General features: G+C 40.5%; 1 protein-coding gene across 3 annotated transcripts in view; it reads left to right on the forward strand.

Moving 5' to 3' along the window:
- The window catches only part of SIN3A (SIN3 transcription regulator family member A), a 71,891-nt gene that overhangs the window by 668 nt on the left and 47,781 nt on the right, over positions 1 to 23,442 (forward strand). The window contains exons 1-2 of one of the 3 annotated variants that reach the window (XM_072628299.1): positions 2,710 to 3,021; positions 18,567 to 18,628. The gene's annotated coding sequence lies outside the window, so the exon portion shown is untranslated. Of the gene's footprint in view, positions 1 to 2,709; positions 3,022 to 18,566; positions 18,629 to 23,442 lie in introns of those variants that run through there. The other 2 variants (XM_072628300.1, XM_072628301.1) reach the window with 2 other exon arrangements.

Consider the following 23,442-nt stretch of genomic DNA (forward strand, 5'->3'; position numbering starts at 1 on the left):
GAGCGAGCGGGCAGACCCGACTCCACACGCTGGGACTCGGGAAGAGGAAATGCATCAGTGCGCGGGGGGCGGAGCCTGTGAGGGAGGGGGAGGGGCGCTGTCAGCTGTGCGCCGCCGCGTCCGGCCCGCGGTGGGCGGGGCTGCCGGCCCGGCAGGCTCGGGGAGAGGGGAGGCTTCGCTTCCTCCACTCCGGGACCCGGCCTGTTTACAACCTGTTCTGGCGTTGGCTTGGGCAACCGGGGGCGCGCAGGGGGCGGGGCCGCTCATTCTCTCCTCCCTCGCCTTCCCTCCCCATTCCGGCTGCAAGACTGAACCCGCCCCCTCTTGTTTCCTATTGACTGAGAACGACTCCATTTTCCCCCCCCCCTCCTAGTTCTCTATTGGTTCTTGCTCTCCCTCCGCCAACTCCTCCTATCGCAAAGCCTGGCTCTGGTTCAAGTTGCTAGGTTTCTCCCCCTCCCCCAGCCCCGGAAGCTGGATGAGTTAAGGCTAGAGGGACTCAGCGTCGAAGTGGATTGGCTGATGGGGTGGCCCGCCTACCTGCGGGGGGAGGAGAGCGTGAGGAACAGTAGGGTGCGCCCCCTCCCCTGCCCCACACGTGGGAGGCCCGCCCCAGGCCGCCCTCCCGGAAGTCGAGGGCTGTGCACCCTCCTGGGTTTGAGCTAGGGCTAGGCCTGCTTGAGCCGGCTTGCCTGCAGATGCTCTGCAGTGCGGAGCCTCCGGCGGGGCCAAAGCGAATAGCGTCAATCCGAGCCGCGCCCTGTGGGTGTGGGAAGATGAGGGGCTTCCTCCTGGCCCCGAGCTCGGCAGTGCTGCGGGGGCTCTTTTTTCTCTGGCCCGAGAGTCCCAAGGCTGCCGCCTCCAGCCTCCGAGCGTCGGCAGGAAAGCTTGGAACCCCCGCTCGGTCTGGGCTTGATCTCGCTTCGGGCCAGCTCCCGCCTCGGCGGCCCGGATCCTCCAGGTCACCTGTTGGGAGCTCCCGGAGAGAGTTTGCGTTCCTCCCGACGCGCTCCGTGCCTTAGCAGTTGGGAACGGGCCGGGGAGGCGGGCACACCTGTTGCCATCCCACGTTTGAGAACATTCAGGCTGAAGGAGGGAGGGAGCTAGCAGAACCAGAAACCGCGGCAAGCGAGCCCAGCTCCTGGGTGTCAGGCCACACGCCACGGAAAACCACATCGTGCGAACAAAGCGCGCTGTAGTTTCCCACCGAGAATCGGTTGTTGCGGGCTTAGTGCCCATCACAAACTCGCTTACCTGCGGCACGCCCGTAGCCGAGGAGGCCACTCTGGGTGTCCCTCGCCTCCTCACCCCCGATAGAAATAAATAGGCTACGTGCAGCTCTCTGAACCCGACCTCATCCTCATGGGATTCTAATTTTGGGCAACTAAAAGGTTGTTGTATTTGGAAATAGCGGTAGTCGTGAAGAGAAAAGATCTTTGTGAACCCATTTCACTTTTATTTGCAGTGGGTTGTAGATAAGTGGATGAGGACTATAAGCGACCTTCTGCATTAGACTCCCAAATGTGAGGTTTTTCTCATTTCCCCTTTCTCTGTACCCCGAACTGGCAGCTTCAATGGACATTCCTCCGCTTGATTTTTATTTTTGGCACGAGGGCCAGGTTGTTTGCTTAGCTTGTGAGGATCAGTGCTTTCTCCCACAGTTGTTAGGGTGACAGGGGTCTGTTTAGGGTTCAGGATATTTCGCCTTTTTAATTACGTCCTTCCTGAACAGTACAATATTGGGGGTTTGGTGGGTGAAACAGAAGTCATGGGGGAGACTAAATCTTCCGTGATGCGTGCCCCTAGTCTAGATGCAACCAGTTAGCTGAGTGCAGCACTACTGGATGGTTGCATTTGTGACACTGTGGTCTTTGCTGTAGGTTGCAAGCATTTGCAAAGGAGGTGGGTGGGGTGGTGGTTAAGAGAGTAGGGGCCGTCTTAATTTTTTTTCTTACTCCTCTGTGTGCACGGATGGGGACGGAGTCCAGAAGCTGCCGCCTCTCCTCTTTAAGCAGGGATCCCCATTGCTGGCGCCACCCCTCAACTCGGGAACCCGGAATTCTCTAGGGTTCAGTCTCTAGTGTAAACATTCCACAAAAGGTCTTAGGAGGCACAGCCTCCTAGTTCAGGGGCGGAGCTAGCTGCTTCCTGGACAGGTCTTCAGCCCAATAGCCGTGCTATCCTATGACAATTCATCCAATCCCGAGGGAGGTGGGCGGGGTCTCAGGGGCGGTGGGGGTGGGCGGGGTCCGTTTCATTTACGGACATTTTACACCGCACCAGTTACCTTCCTAGGGTGGTAGAAGATCTGAGGGGGGAGGGAAGAAGAATTTCTTCCAATGAGGTAGCTAGGGGGGTGGGAGCTGAGGTAATCTTCCAATGGGGTAGTAGGAGTGGGGCGGGCTCCGTGCCTTCCTCCAATAAGTTGCAAAGAATCTCCTAGTTTTCTCCAATGACCTAGCGGTGGGTGGGCGGGAGTCAACTGGCAGCCTCCAATAGGTGGGTCTGAGTTGGGGGAGCTCCCCGCCAATAGGGGTGTGGGGAAGGTAAGTGGCTCCCCCGGCGGTGTGTGTGGGGGGGGCGTGGGGGCGGGCCTTAGGCTGGACGGGAGTAGTGATTGGTGAAGGACCTGATGAACAGTCTACGCAGCCTGTCGCTCGGTAGGACTGGGTCTCCCCTCAGCGGGGCGGGCAAGGGGAGTGGGCGGGATTTCCCGGGTAACAGAGAAGCGGCCGCGGCGGTAGCGGCAGCGGAGACGGTTTCTTCGTCTTTCCCCCCCTTCCCCTCCCCCCTCGGAGTTTCCCTCCCCGGGTCTGGCTGCGGCTGGGGAGCGGGGCCCGTGAGCGCCCCAGTCCCCGCCGGGGGACTGCCAGTCCGCTCCGGCCCCGCGCCGAGAGCCCTGCTCCGGCCTCCCCTCCCCGCCCCCTCGCTACTGCCACCGCCACCACCGCCGCCGCGCAACCCGGGAGCTCTCGCCGCCCGAGACGGGACAGACTTGTGAACGGCCGAGGCAGCTTTGAGGTGAGAGCGAGGGGCCGGCCGTCAGGCGGGCGAAAGCGCGGAGCCCGCCCTCCTTCCCTCCCTTCTCCCCGGCCCGCCTCCCTCTTTACACCCCGCTGGGCCCGGGAGAAGGAGCGGGCAGGGCTCCACTCGCTGTGCGGCTCGGGGTGAAATGTGGGGGTGGGGAAGGGACTCAAGGGGTGTGTGTACGGAGGGGGGGGCGGGTGATTGTCCCCCTGCGCTTCCCGTAGAGCAGGCGACCGGGGTGTGTATGTGTGTATGAGAGGGTGTCTCGCGCGCGCGCGCGGAGGGGGGGGGGGACGGAGGAGGTGAGGGGCGGAGCGGGGAGCTCCCTGTGCGGGAGGAGGGAGGGAGGAGGGAGCTAGCGTCGCGCCGGTGCGCGCCGAGCGGGGCGGGCCCTCGTGCCGCCGCTTCGCCGGCGGGGAGGAGCCGGGCGCGCCCGGGTGCTGTCCCGGCCGGGCCGGCCTCGCGCCAGGTGCTGTCGGCGGGGGCTCGGCCGCCCCGGGCTCGAGCTTGGGGCCCGGGGGGCGGAGCCTTGGCGGCCACGGCCCTCGGCGCGGGAGGCCCTCCCTGGGCGCGATGGGGGCTGGGTAGGCCAGTCCCGGGCGCGGTCTCGGAAGGCGGCTGGACGTAAGCCCGGGCCCTCCGCCGGGGGCCGCGCGCTGCCGCCCCTTCCAGCCTCGGCGCCCGGGGGGCGGGGCTGGCCCGAGGACGTGGCTCGGGGGACTCCTGCGGCCTGCAGAGGGGGAGCCCCGGGAGTCCCGGCAGCGCTCGCTGGTCAGGGCGTAAAAAGGACGTTCTGGGGAGAGGGGCAGCCCAGTGCGAGGCCCTGCGGGGACGGAGCTGCCCTTGATAAGGGCTACCAGCCGGAGCCCGTCCCTGCCTCTCTGGGCCCGGTTGCAGAAAGCTCCAGCTGAGTTGTGCGAAGGCCTCCCCGAGGCGGGGGCGGGGGCTGGATGGTGTGTTCCAGACCCTCATTTTGCCGCCGGAAGCCGGCGCCCGGGCCCCGACACCGTCCAGGTATCTGGACTCCAACTGCCCCATCTGTCCTCCAGTGGGGCCTCTCCAGCCGAGACCTCTGAGTCCTCTCCCTGTGGAGATGGAGCAGCTTGTTCACCTCTTTGTTTTTACACACGCTGGGGGACCCAAAATCCGCAGGGAGACCCTGTGTATTAGTCACTTCCCATCGAATTGCACTGGTGTTCTTTTTAGGCCCCACCCTACTCTACTTCCATTCGGTCTGCAGTGATCTGTTAAAACTGAGAACTACACTGGCAAGGTTTAGTATTCTAGAACTAAGTTTCATTTAGCTTACTGAAGTCCCTGCTATTTACCTAGGCTCATGTTTGGGGAAAAATAAAGCTTGACATTTAATTTCCAATCTATAAATGGAGCATCCTTTTAAAAGGTAGCTTTTTGTGGCCATTTTAGCTGATTTGGACTTCTGATTGAATCTTCTGATTGAATGTGTTATAATAAGTTAGGTCAAGTACAGTAAGTGGGTATTTAGTTGGTAGATATAGTTAGCTAGCTTGTTCTTGAGAACTTAACTGGTTTTTATCTGATTCTCTTGACTCTGGTGGTGGAGTCTGTAGGAGGTAAAAAGCGGGACATGGTACCCTCCTATCTCAGAAACTAAGGTTTAGACCATTTCCTGTCTATTTAAAAGCAGCACAACTTAAAAGTATTTTGCATTAAAATAGGATTCTTCTGATTTGTTGAATTTTCTTTTCCTACTACTTAAGCGGTTGATTTCACTTTTCTACGTTAAAGGAAACTACTTAACTTCTTTGTCTACCATTTTCTGAAACCAGTACTTTCATTGTGTCAAGTAGAAATAAATATTTGGCATATACCTTCCCCTTCTTGCCCTTACTGCCTTCTCCCTGGTAAAAACAAATGAACTACAATTCACTGTGGAAAGACTTAAATTAAAATTTAGATGTCTTTTTTGGCCAGCAGGGGCTGAGAGCGTTCTGCAGTCTTTAATAAAAGTCTCTGCTAGAAAGAGAGAGGGAATGCCTTGTGAAATAAAGTCAGTCGCCTGAGCTGAGTAGATGACATTAATGCAAGAGGTATCTGATAAGGAAAAGTGAAGGAGTGTTCCTTAATAACAAAAAGCTTCAGAGAAGGTAGAAGACGGTTTTGTATTTAATAATAAAAGCTGACTTGTTAGAAATTTGAGATTTAGGAAGTAATTTTCTCACAACAGTTTTGTGAGATAAGTAGTACAGTTATTATTTTTCAAAGGGAATGGAGACTCTAAGAAAGTTGGACACACTGGAACTTAGGTCTCCTTCAAGTTCGGAACTCTGTCCACAAAACTACAGCTCTCTCATTTAAGGCAATTTTGGCCACAAACGAAAATTATGAGAAGACATCTCTCTCTCACCCTCTTTGCTGAAACAGGGTATGGGAACACTGCTTATATTAAATTTTTGGTGCGTTCTCTGTTTTGCTGAACTAATTTTTCCTCTTTTTTATTCTTTGTTATAAGGATAGCTCCTTATAACTGGGAGGCAAAGTAGGGGGCAGGAGACACAATGGGAAACACAGGTGATGGCAAAGATTTCTTTCAAAAATACCTGTCATCATCCCCCTTCCACTACTAAAATTTGAAATTGCTCACATAAATCATTATGGGATAGGACAAGGATTTAGTTATTTCCATAGTTTTGTGACCTCCTTTGGATGGGGGTCATGTTATCAATTTTTAAAAACTCTTCAACATTGATCATGGCACCCTGTACATTATGGAGACAAATCAACCCACTTTCTCTAAAAAATAAAAAATTTCCCCAAAGTCTTAAAGAACTTTTTCTTTACCTGGTTAACTCCAACTACTACCATTCACCCTGCTTGTGAAGCCCTTAGTCTTTTGTCTCCCTATCACAGTGAAAAGGATTTTAAGATCACTTCTCCAGGCTGCCATAAGGTATTTATAATGCACACAGAGATTAGTATAGATAATCACTAAAAGCCCTCCCAATCACTTCTACACATAAAAAAAAAATATGCCACAAAACTTAACATTTGGCATATATCTCCAAAATCTACTGTTTTGTTAAAGGCTTCCTCTTGGCCAATATAGCATAACCTGATTAATTAATGTCATTTTCTATCTGAATTAAATATATAATTTCACCAACAGTAAGTTCTCCTTAGGAAAAAACTATTTCTTATACTTTGTTCTATGCTCCCTCAATTATAACCTGCATCTTGCAGATCAAAGTATTCAATTTTGGTTGTTTCTTTATTTGTTGATCTGTTCATTATTTATCGTGTTTTCTTGGTTATGCTTATTTCAGTGTGTATCAGTTTATGTGAGTCTTTTCATGTTTATCCTTTTTATTCTACACTCAGTAATCCATTACATTTATGTACCATCACTTGTCTATACATTCCCCAGTTGATGGACATCTTTGTTACCAGTTTTTCCTATTACAAAAACAAGTGCTATAAATAATTAGAGAAAGCTTTTTTTATCATTGATTAACTAGGGAGATGACTTTAGATTAATCAGGAAAGACTTGATGACAGGTAAAGCTGATCAATTCATTCCAGTTTTTGGTTAAAGTGAAAGATTGTCAGATTTATTTTACTTAGTAAGTTGAAGTAATGTAGTTGGATAATTTGATCAAGAAATCCCTTCCATTCAGTACTTGTGGAATTTTTAAGACTTGGAATGATGAACAGTATGTTGAAATTGGCATACATGGTTGAGTCTGATTTCCAAGACTCATGAATCCCATTTTGTTTAATTTGCAGACCTAGTTCCTTCTCTTGCTTTGGAAGGCATTTAAAACTCTCACAAATGAAAGTAGGAATTTGGCTTGTGTTTTAATGTGTCTCTTACCAAACATTCATTATTGGTCAGCACCCTTGGGAAATGTATCTGTTTTCCCATATGACTGCATGGTTTTGGTATAAGGAAATAGGTGATGGAAGAAAAATATCTCTCATAATTCAGTCTTGCTTATAACATCAATCAACCAGCAAGCATTTAGTAAGTGCTTACTATGTGCCTAACGGTCAGCCAGGCTCCCTGGATCCAGTGACAGCAAGGGAAACAGCTTCCATTCACCTGGGGGAGGCCACTTCCATATGGAAATACCTGCAGTGTAATTGAAGGGAGAAGGGACGGACAGGAAAGCTGCATGTAGGAGGAGTCTCTTGAGCTGAAGTTTAAAGAAAAGTAGGAGTTAAGGAAAGTCAAGGAAGTTTATTCCAGGTATAGAGGGGATAGCTAATGATACTAGCAAAGACTTGGACTCATGGAACTTCCATTTTAACTTTAGGGAGTTTGTTATATTATACATCTCAATTCAGGTGTTGTGTAATTGTACCTGAACTGAAAGGATACTGGAGGCACTGAATAGTAATGTCTATCTAGTTTGCATATTGCCAAGTATTTGTAAAACTATAATTTATTTTCTGGTACAATTCCTCTCCCTTCCCCCCGTTAAGTGTTATTGCTGTTTTTTTTATCATTGAAATTTATAATTTTATCTGGACTCTAATTAAATGAAAAACTTTTTCTTCACTTTTCTCATTTTTTCTTCAGTGAGTAAAGTATTCTGTTTGCTAGATTTGTCTAGTAAAACACTTTTCCTTCGTACTTTTGCTTTCCTGATATTGGCCTTGAAGATCTATCTGCAAGTCTAAAAGTCTTTTCATCACTGCCTTTTAGGTTTATGACATAGAGGCTACAGATGTTCTGGAAATAGCTCCTGGTATCCAAAACACTTTCTCTGTACTTTCTTTTCTCTCTCTCATTTCTTCCTTTGCTTTTGTTCTCACTTCCTTTTTTCCTTCACCTATTTGTTTTAAGACTAATGTTACAGGCATCATTTGACATAATTAACTTTATTCATAATATTCATGACTAAAGAATTTAGGACAACTACCTGACGCTGTGGATAGAATACTAGACCTGGAGTCAGTAAGACTGGAGTTCAAATATAGCTGTGTGACTCTGGACAAGTCACTCTCTGTTCTTAATCTGGGGTCTGTGAACTTGTTTATTAAAAAAGTATTGTTATTAATGTATTCCACTATAATTGTTTTCTTTTGTTAATCCTATGAATTTTTATAGAATACATTAAAAAACAAGATTCTGAGAGTCTATAGGTTTTACCATACTGCCAAAAAAAGGTCCATGATGCAAAAAAGGTTAAAAACCCCTGATCTAGAGCATTAGACTGACTCTAATAAGATGAAATTCAGTAGGGATACATATGAAGTCTTATACTTGGGTGCCAAAAAATCAGTTGCACAAGTATAAGATGAGGGGAGGCCTGGTTACACAACAGTTATTTTGAAAAAGATCTGAGTTTTTATGAATGACTAGTCAGTGTAATGTGACAGTCAAAAAAGCTAATGTTATCTTGGGCTTTTGAGAGGAGAAGAGTTTGGAGGGTAAAGGGCCTTGGGTGCATGTCTGGTAAGGATCAGTTGGAGGATTCTGACCTGGAGGTTAAACCTAGAGAAGAGAAATTTGGGAGCCTAGGGGTGGATAACTGGCTTAAGTTAGAACTGTTTTTTTTGGGTCCTAGAAGACAGAACTGGGAACAATGAATGGGAGGTGTAAAGAGGCAGATTTAGATTTTATTTCAAGAAAAACTTTGTAAAAAGTAGAGCTGTCCAAAAGTAGACTAGCCTACTTCAGGAGGTGATCTTTCCCCTTACCTTGAAAGTTTTCACAAAGAGGCTGGACACTTTGTCACATAAATTAAATAGTGGAGATTCCTTTTGTGAATGGGTTAGACTGGATGGTTGTTGAGGCCTTTGAATTCTCTAATTACTTCTTCCATTTGATCTTTTTGAGCATAAATGTGTGGTTGTGATGCAGCAACATAATAATGATAGCATTTATATAACTTGGTAAGATTTGTAAAGCGCTTTTCTGGTTTATTGTAATAACCTGCTAGTTGGCTCTGCCTGCTTTAGGTATTTCTCCACTCAAGTCCTTTCTCCATTCAGCCACTCTGGCATGCCCTCCCTGTTTCATTCCACTACTGATCTCCCTGACATCCTTTTAAGTCCAACTAAAATTCTGCCTTCCACAGGAAATCTTCCCTAACCCCTCTTAATTCCAGTGCCTTCCCACTTCTAATATTTATATTGGATATAGCTTGCTTTGTATACATTTGTTTGCATATTGTCTCTCCCATTATATAGTGTAAGGTTCTTGAGGGCAGGGACAGTGTTTTACCTCTTGTGTCTCTGGTGCTTGGTACAGTGCCTGGAACCATAATAGGTGCTTAATAAATGTTTATTAAATTGAATTTTCATTGTTATCGCCTTTGATTCTCATGACAGCATTGTGAGATAAATTCAATTATCCCCATTTTATTGGATGAGGAAACTGAGGCTGTCCCAGGAAAATGAGACTGTCTAAGAGTCACACTGCTAGTGTTTGAGGGGGATTTGAATTCAGACGTTAATTATTCGGTAACAATGCTGTACTTACTCTGCCAATTAGCTGCGACATATAGACATATATACAGTTTATGGTGAGTGAGTGGAAAGAATAGACAAATCATAAATGTTCCCTTAAGCCAAAATTACCTCCATGCCTTTGAAACTATCATATTACTCTTCCTTTTAACTTGTAACTGATTTTAGGTTCTGGAAATACCCAAGTTGTAGGTTTTAGTTTTAGGAAACAGTGTTAAGTGTCTTTCCCACAAGTCTTGGTGGCTCCTAAGTTTAAGAAATTGTTTTATAATTCTTTTAAAGTAATCATAGTCACTATATTTGTTTATTTGTGTTGATTCCCCTGAGGACTGGGATGTGAATGAAAAGTATTAGCTTTTCATTAAAGTATTTCCTCATAGAAACTTTAAAGATTTGTAGGTGCATCCATTAAAAAAGCATTAATGCCTTTTTTTTAAACAGCAACTATTTCTGTGTATAACCTGTCCCCTATAAACCTTCTCTTCTAACTAAGAAAAAGTTAAGCAAAAGCTACTGCATCAGACAGCAGAATGCAGCATTCCTCTCCTATTGTTTTCTTCCTGTGACAGCTTTCTTTAATTTATTTCTTGATCTCCTCAGGTCAAGATTGGTTATTGTAATTAACCCAGTATTAACCTTCATTATATTATTTGCATTTACATTACTGTAGTCATTATGTATCTTGTCCTTCCAGGTTCTCCTTAATTCACTGTGCATGTTTTCATGTAAATCTTACATGCTTCTCTGAGTACTTCATCTTCACTGTGTCTTACAGGACAGTAATGTTGCATTAAATTTGTATACCACAACTTTTTTTTAGTTGTTTTATTTCTGAATTGATGGACATCTACTTTGTTTCCAGTTCTTTGCTCAAAAAAAAAAAAAATTTGCTGCTATGCAGTTAGGTGGCATTCTGGATAGACTACTAATCTCCAGTTAGGAAGAACTCAGATCCAGGCGGGCAAGTCACTTACCATCTGTCCTCTTTAGTTCTTCTGTAAAGTATGGATTATAATATCTATATATTATATCCACTTACTTCCCACAATTGTTGTGAGGATCAAATGAAATAATGTTTGTAAAATACTTTACAAACCTTAAAGCAGTATATAAATGCTTTAAGTTAGCAGTGAATATTTGGGCATCCGGGGTAAATACACTTGAGCTTCCTTGGAGCATATTCCCAACAGTGGGATTTCTGGGTCAAATACTGTGAATGGTCAGTTTTTATTTACTAATTTAATTTTTGGGTATGATGTCAAATGATTTTTCAGAATGATTGATTTATTCACAACTCTTTCTATAGTTTACTGGTGTGTTTATCTTTCTGTAGATGTTCCAGTATTGCCCATTTCAGTCCTTTTGTTACCTTAGCCATTTTGCTGAGAGAGAGGTGAAAGCTTAAAATTAATTTAATTTTGTATTTTTCATTAGTGATTTGGGAGTAGTCTTTTATATGGTTGTTTACAGTTCTTTTGATAAATGTTCATTACCTTTGACCAGTTTCTTGGGGAATAATATGTCTGAAATACTTGTTTTAATTTTCTGTGCTAAAGTTTTTCATTTTTGCATAGTCAAAGGTTATTTATCTTTTATGATCACTTATTCCTTATTTTATTAAGATTCTCCTCTATCCCCATCTTCATAGTAATGAAAGGTACCTTTTTCTATTTCTTTTTCCTTTCTTTTTTTAAGTGATGTGATCTCGTATATTTGCCATCTAGCTGTCTGGAACTTACTTGGGATGTGATATAAGATGCTGGCCTAAACCAAATTTTTTTTTTTTAATACCAAATTGCTCTCTAGTTTTCCAAGCAGTTATTATTGAATAGGGAGACCCTTCCCAAGCAGTTTTCTCAATAAGCCCAATAAAAAACCACAAGGCTACTGAATTTATTTCTGATTCTTGTTTACTTAGTCTTATTTTTTTTAATTGGTACCAAACAGTATTGGTTATTGCTTTGTAGTATACTTTGAAGTTTGGAAATTAATGGTATCACATATTTTGATACTCTTACCCTTTGATATTATTACACATCCTTCCTATATCATGTAAACAATATGCATTTTTGATTGGAATTATAGAACATTTAATTAAGTCCTGCATTTATTTCATCATATAAGTAAAAAAGGGCACCACGAAGTACTATAGCAGATAACACTACTTTTTGTATGAAAATTGTTCTTTTCAAAGAGTTGACTTGATCAAAGAGTTGACAAGATTGGATAGGTACATGCTGTAGATGAAACTGAGGAACTACATTATAATTTTAGTCTACAAGAATAGTGTAAATGAGACTCAATCCAACAACGATCAGTGGTTTAGTAACTGTAATAGATACTGGTTATTTAAACAGCTCAAAGGAAAGAATTGCTCTTGAAAGTTTTTAATCCTAACCCCTAGAATTCCCATCTGCAGCATTTCTCAGTTGAGCATTAAGTGCTTAGTTACTCTGTGCCAGGCACTGTACCTCTGTCCTAGGTATTCAAAGATAAAGACTAAATAGTCTTTTCCCTCGAGCTGCTTACTATTCACACTTGAATTAAGCAATCTGTAATAAATTATTGAACAAAAGCTAAGATAATTCTGTTAAATAAAAAGATTGGTGAAGATGGCGTATAGAATAATCCTAAGAGATTTTTTTGTCCCCTGTGTCTTATTCTAAAGGCATTCCAAGATTGAAGGGCAGTGGGACCTTTGAACAGTAGTTCAAAAAAATAGTATGTTAAGTTTAGTCAGAAACATCTTTATTTCCTCATGTTTTGCAGAAAATCCATTTCAAAGGTGCTTTCACGCTTTATTTAAAGTTCTTTTCATCTTGGCTCTAATCTGGTTCATTTTACATGCTATTCCCCTTCTCATTGTCTTATGTGCAGCCCTTCCTCACCTTCTTGCTGTACCTTACATTCAGCATTCCATTTCTTGTCTCCCCTTCTGCTTGGAATGTCCTCCCTTCTCTGCTCTGCTGCTTACCTCTTTTCAGGTACTTCCACTACTGGTAGCCTTTTGGATCTCCTCCACCAGCTGTTTGTTCCTCCTTTTCTCCCTCTTACGCTAACCTTTGTTTACTCTGTGTGTGTGTGTGTGTGTGTGTGTGTGTGTGTCTGTCTGTGTACTTGTCTCTTGTAGAGAACATGTTTCCTTGGGACAGGTCCTATTTCAGTTTTGTTTTTGTATCCTCGATACATGGGATATAGTATGTATTTAATAGGTGCTCTTCAATTGATTGATTGGAATGACTCAATTGTGGGGAATATTCCAGACTCAGAACCCTGATTGACTGTTAGTGAATCAGCTTTGTACCTCCTACCTATGTGTTTGGGAAATTTGTTGGTGATTTGAAGGTATACTGAAAATGGAGTTTTCATGTTCTTTTCACTATCTTCTCAAAGATCCTTCCCTCTTGTGTTTCTTTGCATTTCTCTTGAACAAAGTCTTTGTATTCACTTTTCTCTGTCATTCACTATATGTGCATAAAGTCACACAACAGTGGTTAAGACACATACTCTCTCCCTTTCTAAAGGAATTTACAGTCAAGAAAGGCATTAAATAATTATTGAGTGGTACAAAGAAGGAGCTATGCAGTTTTGGAGAGAACTCCTTTTTGGTTTGTACAGTTGAGAAAGGTTTCATGGGCAAAAAAGCCTTGAAGATTTTGTAAATGGGGTTACAATTAAATAGGTAGAAATAGCATAAGTAAAGATGTGGGGAAAGCACAAGTAGTTTTTTTTGGGAGGGGAGGGAGTGTTCGTTTGTCCTTCATTACTGAAGAAGACCATGCCATCAGAGAAATAATGACATGACTTGCACTTGACTTTGTTTTGAGTGAGGGAGGGCTGTGCAGGTCACCAGCCTCACTTCTCCAGAGCCATCTGAATCCAGTGACCAGATATTCCTCAGGATGACTGGAGATGACCCAGGATGAGGCAGTTGGGGTTAAGTGACTTGCCCAAGGTCACCCAGCTAGTGAGTATCAAGTGTCTGAGGTGAGATTTGAACTCAGGTCCTCCTGACTCCTACACTGGTACTCTATCCACTGCACCACCTAGCTGCCCTTGAGCCCGGGAGGGAGAGATAGAAGATGATCTCTAATTTTTCTTCCAGGTCTAAATCTATAAGTTTATTAATTTGGATTGCTTAGAATTTGAAATAGGTAGGTGCTAGATTGTGAAGGTTTTTAATAAAGGCTAAGAAGTTTGGAATTTAGGGTTTTGAGCAGGAATGTGATATTAGAACTATAGGAAGATTAACCTGGCAAATCAGGTAGTGGAGACTAGACACACTCATCTATGCGTAGCTCCTGCCTCCAAGTCATTTCCTTTGGACAATATCTCAGTAGCCTAGGTCCTAACTAGTCTCTCTTCCTCCAGGTTTCATCCTCTCTAATCTGTCCTTCTCCCAGCTTCCAAAGTGATTTTCCTAAAGCACAACACCAACCACAGCATTTCCCTACCCAACAAACTCCAGTGGCTCCCTATTGCCTCAAGGATGAAGCAGTCAGACAGTGCAGCAGATACAGTATCAGATTTGGAAGCAGGAGGTTCTGAGTTAGAATCCTATTAGCTATGTGGACTGGCAAGTCCCTTAACCTCCCTCAGTCTTAGTTTCTCCAGCTGCAAAATGGTGATAACTATAGTAGCTACCTCAGAGTTGTGGGGAATCAAGTGAAATGACGTGTATGAAGTGCTTTGCAAACCCTATAAATGTTGGCTTGTTGTTGAGTTCTTCTCTTTAGCTTTCCCAACTCTTCATAGCCTGGCCCCAACCTTCTTCTGTTTTCATTCTTCCCCTTCTAAACTGAAGGAGCTAGCCAAACTGGCCTTCCATCTCCACATTAGCTGTCTCCTCATTTCTCAGCCCCTCAGAGTCCCTTGTTTCCTTCAAGAATGCTTAAGCATCACTTTCTTCTTGAAGCCTTTCCTGGACGCCTTTCCTTTCCCCTCCTTCAGAGGTCGTTGAAGTAATTCCAGCTGGATGCAGTTGGGATTTGCACAGTATGGCAGTTGAAATGGAGAGGAAGAGACAGATGCTGCTCCTTCATGTGTATATATTCTCTTACTGTGTTCTATAGTTTTGCAGAGTTTTGGAATGTGGTGATGAATACTTGATAGCAATTCTTTTGTATTTATCATTAACCATATTTTAGCTGGTATGAGTATAGCATATACTTGGTTTTCTTTTCTCTAAAAGATTCTTTAATTTCTGTTTTCCTTCTCCACATGTAGAATTGATGAACCTAGAATGTTCTCTGTGCTCCTTGGCCAGTGGAAGGACCTTTCTTGTTATTTATCTTTCCTGTTCTCTCCTGCCATATTGGAAGCCTTTTTGTGGCTCCTAGCAAGTATGTTTTAGTCATCCCTCAGCCTAGCACAGGGCTTTTGTATATGGTAGGTACTAAATAAGTCTTCATGAGCCTCCTATTTTAAGTAGATAGAGTAGAGCAAAGCAAAAAAAATGCTAACAAATACTACAGAAATTAGTCCTTTTGTAAAAATGCTTAATAGATTTTACATTTGAGCAAGGTAGAATATACTAATAAAAGGAAAAAACTATTTGGGGTTTCTGATGAACATACATTATTTTCTCAACTGATTCTCAAAATAACTCTGCCTTGAATACCGCAGTTTTTATTATTCCAGTTTTGTAGATGGAAGATCTGACTCAAGTGATAAGTTAGCATTCAAGTGACATAAAATGACATTTGAAGTTTGTTAAATTAGTCTGTTTTGGCCACTAATTTCTGTTAAGCCAAAATAACATCAGATTTCAGCCTCAGCCATTGTTACTTAGTCTTTTGCTATACCCATTGTGTGACATGATCCACCCGGGCTCCCAAACTGTATGTCAGCTGTAGCACTTGGATAGATGATGGAATAAGGCATGTCTACTTGCAAGTGTGGTGTTAGATGCAAAATGCTTTCCATGGACTCCCATAGATGGAGAGGGTCTGTTCATAGAAAGGATAACTGGCATCTGATGTGTTTTTGAGGTTCTTGCTTTAAGGTCAGTCTTTCCTGTGATAAACCAGTTAAGTCATAGATATTAAAAATTATCTTTTTCCTTAAAATTGCTCCATGTTTTCAATTGGATCCAGTCTCCCTATGTTTTAAATTCTATTTCATTGACTATTTTTAGCATGTTTTTCACATGAAGAATTGGCAGGTTTGGGGCAGGTGAAGAGGCTTGGTTATTGTTACAGAGGGCTTTGAGTTAAAATGAAAGAAATGACAAGCCAAATTCCTTGAATACATTGGTTTTGGATTTTTCAAAAACATATTCTTAGAAATTGTGTTTCTAAGTAATTGATTAAAACTCCTATTTTATTTGACACATCTTAGCTGTTGACAAGAAACTCCTAGTGATTGGAAAAATTAATTGTAAAAGTGGTTTAAAGCTTTTTTCTGGAATAATTGAATACTTGACCCTATTTGCCTCAGTTTCCTCACCTGTAAAATGATCTGGAGAAAGATGGCAAACAACTCCAGTATCTTTGCTAAGAAAACCCCAAATGGGGTCATGAAGAGTCAGACGCAGCTGAAATGACTAAACAACAAATCTAAATTAAAAAGGTTATTTATAATTATAGGGAGAAATGTGTCTAACTTATCTTTATTAAATTAAATTTATTTTTTATTTTTGACACTTATTTTTAAAATTTATTTTTATTGTCAGTTCCAAATTCTCTCCAGCTCCTCCACCATCCATTGAGAAGGCAAGAAATACAAAACTCATTATACATATGAATTTCTGCAAAACATATTCCTTTATTAATATTCCCCTCTACTCCCTTCCATTAAAAAAATCAAGAAAAATAAATTGAAAAAACAGTATGCTTCAGTCTGCACTCTGAGTCCATCAGGTTCTCTATCTGGAGATGGAAAGAATTTTACATCATGATTCCTTTGGAGTTATTGTTGGATTGTTGTATTGCTTAGAGTTGCTAAGTTTTTATCAGTTCTTGTTCTCCTGATTCTGCTCACTTCACTTTGTATCAGTTCATAAGACTTCCCAGGTTTTTCTGAAACTTTCCTTCTCATCAGTTCTTATAGCACAATAGTATTCCATCACAATTATGTATCATAGCTTGTCCAGCCATTCCCCAATTGCTAGGGTTCTTTTCAGTCTTCAGTTTTTAGTCACCACAAAAAGCTGCTGTTGATATTGTTGGGGGACTGCTAGGTGGTATAGTGAATAGAGTGATGGGATTTGAAATCAAATACAGCTTCAATAAAAGTTAAAAGCTTTCTGACTCTGGGCAAGATACTTAATCCTATTTGCCTCAGTTCCACATCTGTAAAATGAGCTGGAGAAGGAAATTGGCAGTGTCATTGCCAAGAAAACTCCAAATGGGATAACCATAGTCAGAAAGGATTGACGAGCAACAGCAGTAAATATTGTTGTACATACAGATTCTTTTCCTTTGTCGTTTGGTCTCCCCAATAGAGGTATTGTTGGGTCAAAGTATATGCACAGTTTTATAACCTTTTGGGCATAATTCCAAATTATTTTCCACCAATGATGTATTACAGTACCTTTTTCTCATACCTCCTCCAGCATTTGTCATTTCCTTTTCTGTCATATTAGCCAATCTGAGGGGTGTGAGATGATATCTCAAGTTGTTTTAATTTGCATTTCCCTAATTATTACTGATTTTGAGCATTTTTTCATGACTATTGATAGCTTTGATTTCTTCCTCTGAAAACTGCTCATATCTTGTCTTTTGACCATTTATCAATTGGATAGCAACTTCTCTTTTTATAAATTTGGTTCAGTGATCTATATAAATGAGAGCTTTATCTGAGAAACTTGCTACCAAATTTTCTGCCTGATTTCCTGCTTTTCTCATTTTGGCTGTATTGTTTTGTTTATGTGAAAATTTTTTAATTTTATGTAATTAAAATGATCCACTTTACCTCCTGTGAATCTGTCTTGTTTGTTCTTGAACTCTTCCCCCTGTTTATACAGGTAATTTCTTCTATACTCCCCTCAATTGACCTTTTTATGCTTGAATCATGTACCTTTTTTGACCTTACCTTGGTATATAGTGTAAGATGTTGATTTATGCTTGATTTCTACTAGATTGCTTTCCAGTTTTTCAAGTAGTTTTTGTCTCAGTTCTTGCCAATAGCTGGGATCTTTGGGTTTATCAAACACAAGGTTACTGTGTTTATTCACTTCTATATATTGTATATCTAATTTGTTCTGCTGATCCACCACTCTGTTTCTTTTCCATTAGCAAATTATTTTGATGTTTACTGCTTTGTAATATAGTTTGAGACCTGGTACTTGTAGGCTGCCTTCCTTCACATTTTTTTTCATTAGTTTCCTTGATAGTGTTGACTTTTTGATAGGTTGACTTTTTCCCTAGCTCCATAAAGTAATTATTTGATAGTTTGATTGGCTCTGAATAAGCAAATTAATTTATATTGATCTGGCCTACTTGTGAGTAGTTAATATTTCTCCAGTTATTTAGATCTGTCTTTATTTGTGCAGAGAGTATTTTTTAATTGTTCATATAGTTCCTCTGTGTGTCTTGACAAACAGACTCCCAAGTAACTGTCTGCAGTTAATTTAAATGCAATTTTTCTTTCTGTCTCTTCTTGCTGGGTTTTGTTGGCAACATATGGAAATGCTGAAGACTTATGTGGGTTTGTTTTATGTCCTGCAACTTTCCTAAAGTTGTTAATTGTCGGCAAGTTTTTATTCAACTTTCAAGGAGTTTTATAAATATTCTGTCATAACATCTACGGAAAGTAAGTTTTGTTTCTTCGTTGCCCTATGCTTATTACTTTTATTTTTTTTCTTGTCTTCATTTCTGATATAATATTGAATGATAATGTCGATAATGGACATCCTTGCTTCACAAACCCGATCTTATTGGAAAAGCCTCTATTTTATCCCCATTACAGATAATGCTTGTTCTTGATTTTTGATAAGCATTATTTAAAATTTTAAGAAAAGTTCCATTTTCTCCTATGTTTTCTAGTGTTTTTGTAAAGGTAAATGTTGTATTTTGTCAAAAGTCTTCTCTGTATTGGTATAATCACATGATTTTTGTTGTTTTCTTTTTTGTTGATATGTTCAGTTATGCGTATACAGGCATACCTTGGAGAAATTGCAGATTTGGTGCCAGACCACCAGTATAAAGTGAGTCACGTTTGTTTTTGTTTTCTCAATGTATATAGAAATTACGTTTATGCTATAATGCTGTCTATTTAGTATATCTGTAGTATTATTGTGTCTTATAAAAGTACATACTTTAACTAAACAATACTTTAATGACAGTGTTTTATTGAAACATCGAATGTTATTCTTCTTAGAAATAAGTCATTTTTGGGTAAGATTTATGCTTTATGCCTGGATGTATTCTTCACTCCTTTGCCCCTCTCATACCAGATAAAGAAGTGATAACCAGTCATAGTAATATAGATTTAAACCTAGAAGGGACTTGAGAGATCATTTAGTCCACTCCTCTTGTCTTACAGATGAAGAAACTGAGGGCTAGAGAGTGATGGTGACTTGTTTAAGGTCTCACAAGTAGTAAAAGACTTTGGCCTAACTGACCCAAGATTTCCCAGTGCATCCTGGGTCATCTCCAGTTATCCTGAGAAATATCAGGTCACTGGATTTAGACAGCTCTAGAGGAGAAATGAGGCTGGTAACCTGCACAGCCCTCCCTCACTCAAAACAAAGTCAAGTGCAAGTCATGTCATCATTTCTCTGATGACATGATCTTCTTTGGCAACGAAGGACGAACACAAAAACTTGTTTGAAAAAATGCTAGCCATCCCTTCAATGAGTCGTAATCTTTTCATCCCTTTAGTGAGTCATGCTCTTTTTGCTGTTGGAGGGTATTGCCTTGATGTTGATGGCTGTTGACTGATCAGGGATGGCTGTGACAACTTATTAAAATAAGACAGCAATGAAGTTTGCCACATTGATTGACTCTTCCTTTCACTTGATCACTTAGAAGACATTGTAGGGTTATTAATTGGCCTAATTTCATTATTGTTGAGTCTCAGGGAATAGGGAGAACTGAGGAGAGGGGGAGGAGGGAAGGATTACTCCAGGAGTGGGGAACCTGTTTTCTAGAGGCCATATGTGGCCTTCTAGGTCTTCAAGTGAGGCCCTTTGACAGAATCCAAATTAAACAAAAGGGGATAATAAATGCCATTAAGTCAGTGGAGCAGTCAGAACATAGAACATTTATTAAGTTTGCCTAATGTGGATGTGGCTTGTGGTGCCTCAAAGCAACGAAGATAATATCAAAGTTCACTGATGACAGATCACCGTAACAGATAAATTAATAATGAAAAAGTTTGAAATATTGCAACAGTTGCCAAAATGTGACAGAGACATGATATGAGCACATGCTGTTGGAAAAATGGACTTGCTCTATGCAAGGTTGTCACAAACATTTAATTTGTAAAAAAACTGTAATATCTGGGAAATGCAATAAGATGAGGTATGCTTATAGTTTTTCTTTTTTTAAGTAAAAAATCACTTTATAGTTTTTCTGGAATTGGAGTATCCCTTTACTCCTGGTTAAAATCCAGCCTGGTCATAGCGTATGATCTTTGTGAAATATTGCAGTAATCTTCTTGCTAGTATTTATTTAACATTTTTGCATCAATATTAATTTAAGGAAGTTAGTCTGCAGTTCTCTTTCTGTTTTTACTCTCCCTGGTTTATAAAAATCACATTTGTGTAATTGGTAAAATTTGGTAGAATTCTTTTGTTTAATTTTTCAAATAGTTTATATTATATTGGAATTAATTATTCTTTAAAGGTTTGGTAGAATTCACTTGTAAATCCAACTTTTTTTTTCTTAAAGGAGCTCATTTATAACTTGTTCAATTTAGTTTTTTAAGATTGGGCTGTTTAAGAATTTCATTTCCTCTTTTGCTAATCTGAGAAATTTGTATTTTTGTAAATATTCATCCATTTCATTTAGATTATCAGTTTTATTGGCATTTAGTTGGACAGATATCTCTTAAATAATTCCTTTAATTTCATCTTCATTGCTTTTCACCCTTTTTGTTTTTTGATACTGGTAATTTGGTTTTCTTTTGTAAAACAAAACCTGTAGTTTATTTTATTTATTTTCATAAAACCAGCTCCTAGTTTTATTTATTAGTCCAGTGATTATTTTTTAACTTTCAATTTTATTAGTCTTCTTGATGCTTATAATTTCTATTTTGGTATTTAATTGAGGATTTAAATTTGTTTTTTTCTAGTTTTTTTAGTTGCATCCCCAGTTTGATCTGGTCTTTCATTTGTTGATGTGTTTATAGATATATAAATTTTCCCTTAAATACTGCTTTGACTGCATCCCACAAATTTTGGTGTGTTGTCTCATTGTTATTATCTTTAATAAAATTATTTATTGCTTCTGTGGCATGTTCTTTTACCCCACTCATTCTCTAGGATTAAATTATTTAACTTCTAATTTTAATATATGCTTCAAAGTCTCTATAGAGAGAATATAATTTTTATCATGCAATGGTCCCAGAAAGGTTGCATTTAATATTTCTGCTTTTCTACATTTGTTTGTCAGGTTTTATGCACATGGTCAGTTTTTGTGAAAGTGCCATGTATAGCTGAGAAGAAAGGTTTATTCTAGTTTCTATTCAGTTTTCTCTAGAGGTCTTTCATATCTAACTTTCCTAAAAAAAAAATTCCATCTCCTCGCCTTCCTGTATATTTTATTAGATATATCCATGACTGAGAGGGGTAAGTTGAGTTCCTCCTAATATTTTGACTCTGTCTTCTTATACCACATTTTACTTTGCTTCAAGAATATAGATGCTATGTCATTTGATGCATCATATATTTGGTATTAATATTCATTGTTTATGGTACCTTTTAGTAAAATGTAGTTTCCCTGATTTTCTCTTTTTATTAGCTCTATTTTTGCTTTTGCTTTGTCTGAGATCATGAATGTTAACCCTGCCTTTTTTACTTCAGATGAAGCATAATATATTCTGCTCCATCCCCTTATTTAACCCGTAAAGGACATATTGTTGGATTCTATTTTTGAATCCATTTTGCTATCCTCTTCTGTTTTATGAAAACTTGTCCCATTCACAGTTGTTGCTAATTGTGTATTTCCCTCCATCTTATCTCTTCTATTTATCCTTCTCCATTTTTAAAAATTCTGTTCTCTTTTCCAAAGTCTGCTTTGCTTCTGACCCTGTCTTGTTTAATCTATCCCCTCCCACTTGTCCTCTTCCTCGACTCCCTTTCTCTTAGCCCCTTTCTTTCCTATTTCTCTGTTGGGTAAGATGAATTTCTATACCTAGCTATGTATGTGTATATATATTCTTCCCTTTTTGAACCAGTTCATATTAAAGTGAGACTCAGATGTTACCTGCTTCTCTCACCTTCTGTTTTCCCCTCTTTTATGTGAGAAACTTCCCCCCTCTTTTTTTCCCTCTCCCACCTTTTCCCAGTGAATCCCTCTTTCTTACCCTTCTGTGGTTTTTTTTTTTTTTTTTTTAGATCTAACGTTTTAGACTCACGTTAGTGGCCTCTAAGTAGACTCCTAACTGCCCTAATGATGATGAAGTTCTTAGGAGTTACATGTATCATCTTTTCATTAAGGAATAGAAGTGGTTTAACTTTATTATATGACACTTATGATTTCTCACTTGTTTACTTTTTTATTTTGTCTTTCATTTTGTGTTTTGATGTCAGATTTTTATTCAGCTCTGGTTTTTTCATCAGGAATGCTTGAAAATTCTCTGTTTTCATTAAATATCCATTTTTCCCCTGGAGGAATTTTACTCAGTTTTTACAGGATATAGATAATTCTTAGTTGTAATCCTAGCTAGCTCCTTTGCTTTCTGGAACGTTACTTTCTAAGCCCTCTGCTTCTTTATGATGGTAGCAGCTAAATCTTGTGTGATCCCAACTGTGGTTCCACAGTATTTGGATTCTTTATTTCTGATTGCTTATAGTATTTTCTCTCCCTGGGAGTTCTGGAGAAATCCTGGGAGTTTTCATTTGGGGATCTCAGAAGGTAATTAGTGGATTCTTTCAGTTTCTACTTTGCCCGTTGGTTTTGAGATATCTGGGTGTTTTCTTTCATGATTTACTGAAAGAAGATATCTAAGCTCTTTTTGATTTCGGCCTTCAGGTAGTCTGATATTTAAATTACTTCTCTTTGATCGATTTCCCAGTTTTTCTTTCTTTTCCATTCTTTTGACTTTGCTTTATTGTGGGTTTTTTTTGATACCTCATGGAGTCTTTGGCTTCCATTTGACCAATTCTAGTTTTAAGGAGTTATTTTCATTTTCTTCAGTGAGATTTTGTATTTCTGTTTCTGCCTGTTCAATTCTTATTTGTAAGGGGTTATTTTCTTCAGTAGTTTTCATGGCTCCTTTACTAAGCTATTAATTCTCTTTTTATGTTCTTTCATTGCTCTCATTTCTTTTCCCATTTTTTCTTCTACTTTTAAAAACTTTTAAAAATAATTATTTTGCTCTTAAGCAAATCTCTTTAGTTCTTATAGGAATTCTTGTTAGGCTTGTATCCAATCTGCATTTTTTACATTGTCTTCTGATTTTGTGTCTTGAGCTTCCCTGTCACCAGAGTTGCTTTTTTATGGTCAGGCTCTTTTTTTTGTTGTTTGCTTGTTTTTATATATTATTTCTTGACTTTGGTCTTTATGTTAGAGTTGGGCTCTGCTCATCTCTGGGGGTTGGGAGGATGTCTGTCCTGGAGTTCTATATTTTATGCCTTTCTGCTCCTTTGACAGCTTAGTCTGTAAGTTTTCTGTGTTTCTAGGGTTGTTTGATTTGGGGAGAGTTCTGATCATTGCCCTCCTCATCTGATCCTTTCTCAGATAGTGCGCCTTTTCAACTGCAACCATTCTTCTCCATCTGGGAACTGAATATTGGTTAATCGTTCTGCCAATTGACTTCTGATCTTGTGCCCAGTACTTTCTAACCAGGTGTTTT

Source organism: Notamacropus eugenii, chromosome 1, assembly GCF_028372415.1.
Source record: "Notamacropus eugenii isolate mMacEug1 chromosome 1, mMacEug1.pri_v2, whole genome shotgun sequence".
NCBI lineage: Eukaryota > Metazoa > Chordata > Mammalia > Diprotodontia > Macropodidae > Notamacropus > Notamacropus eugenii.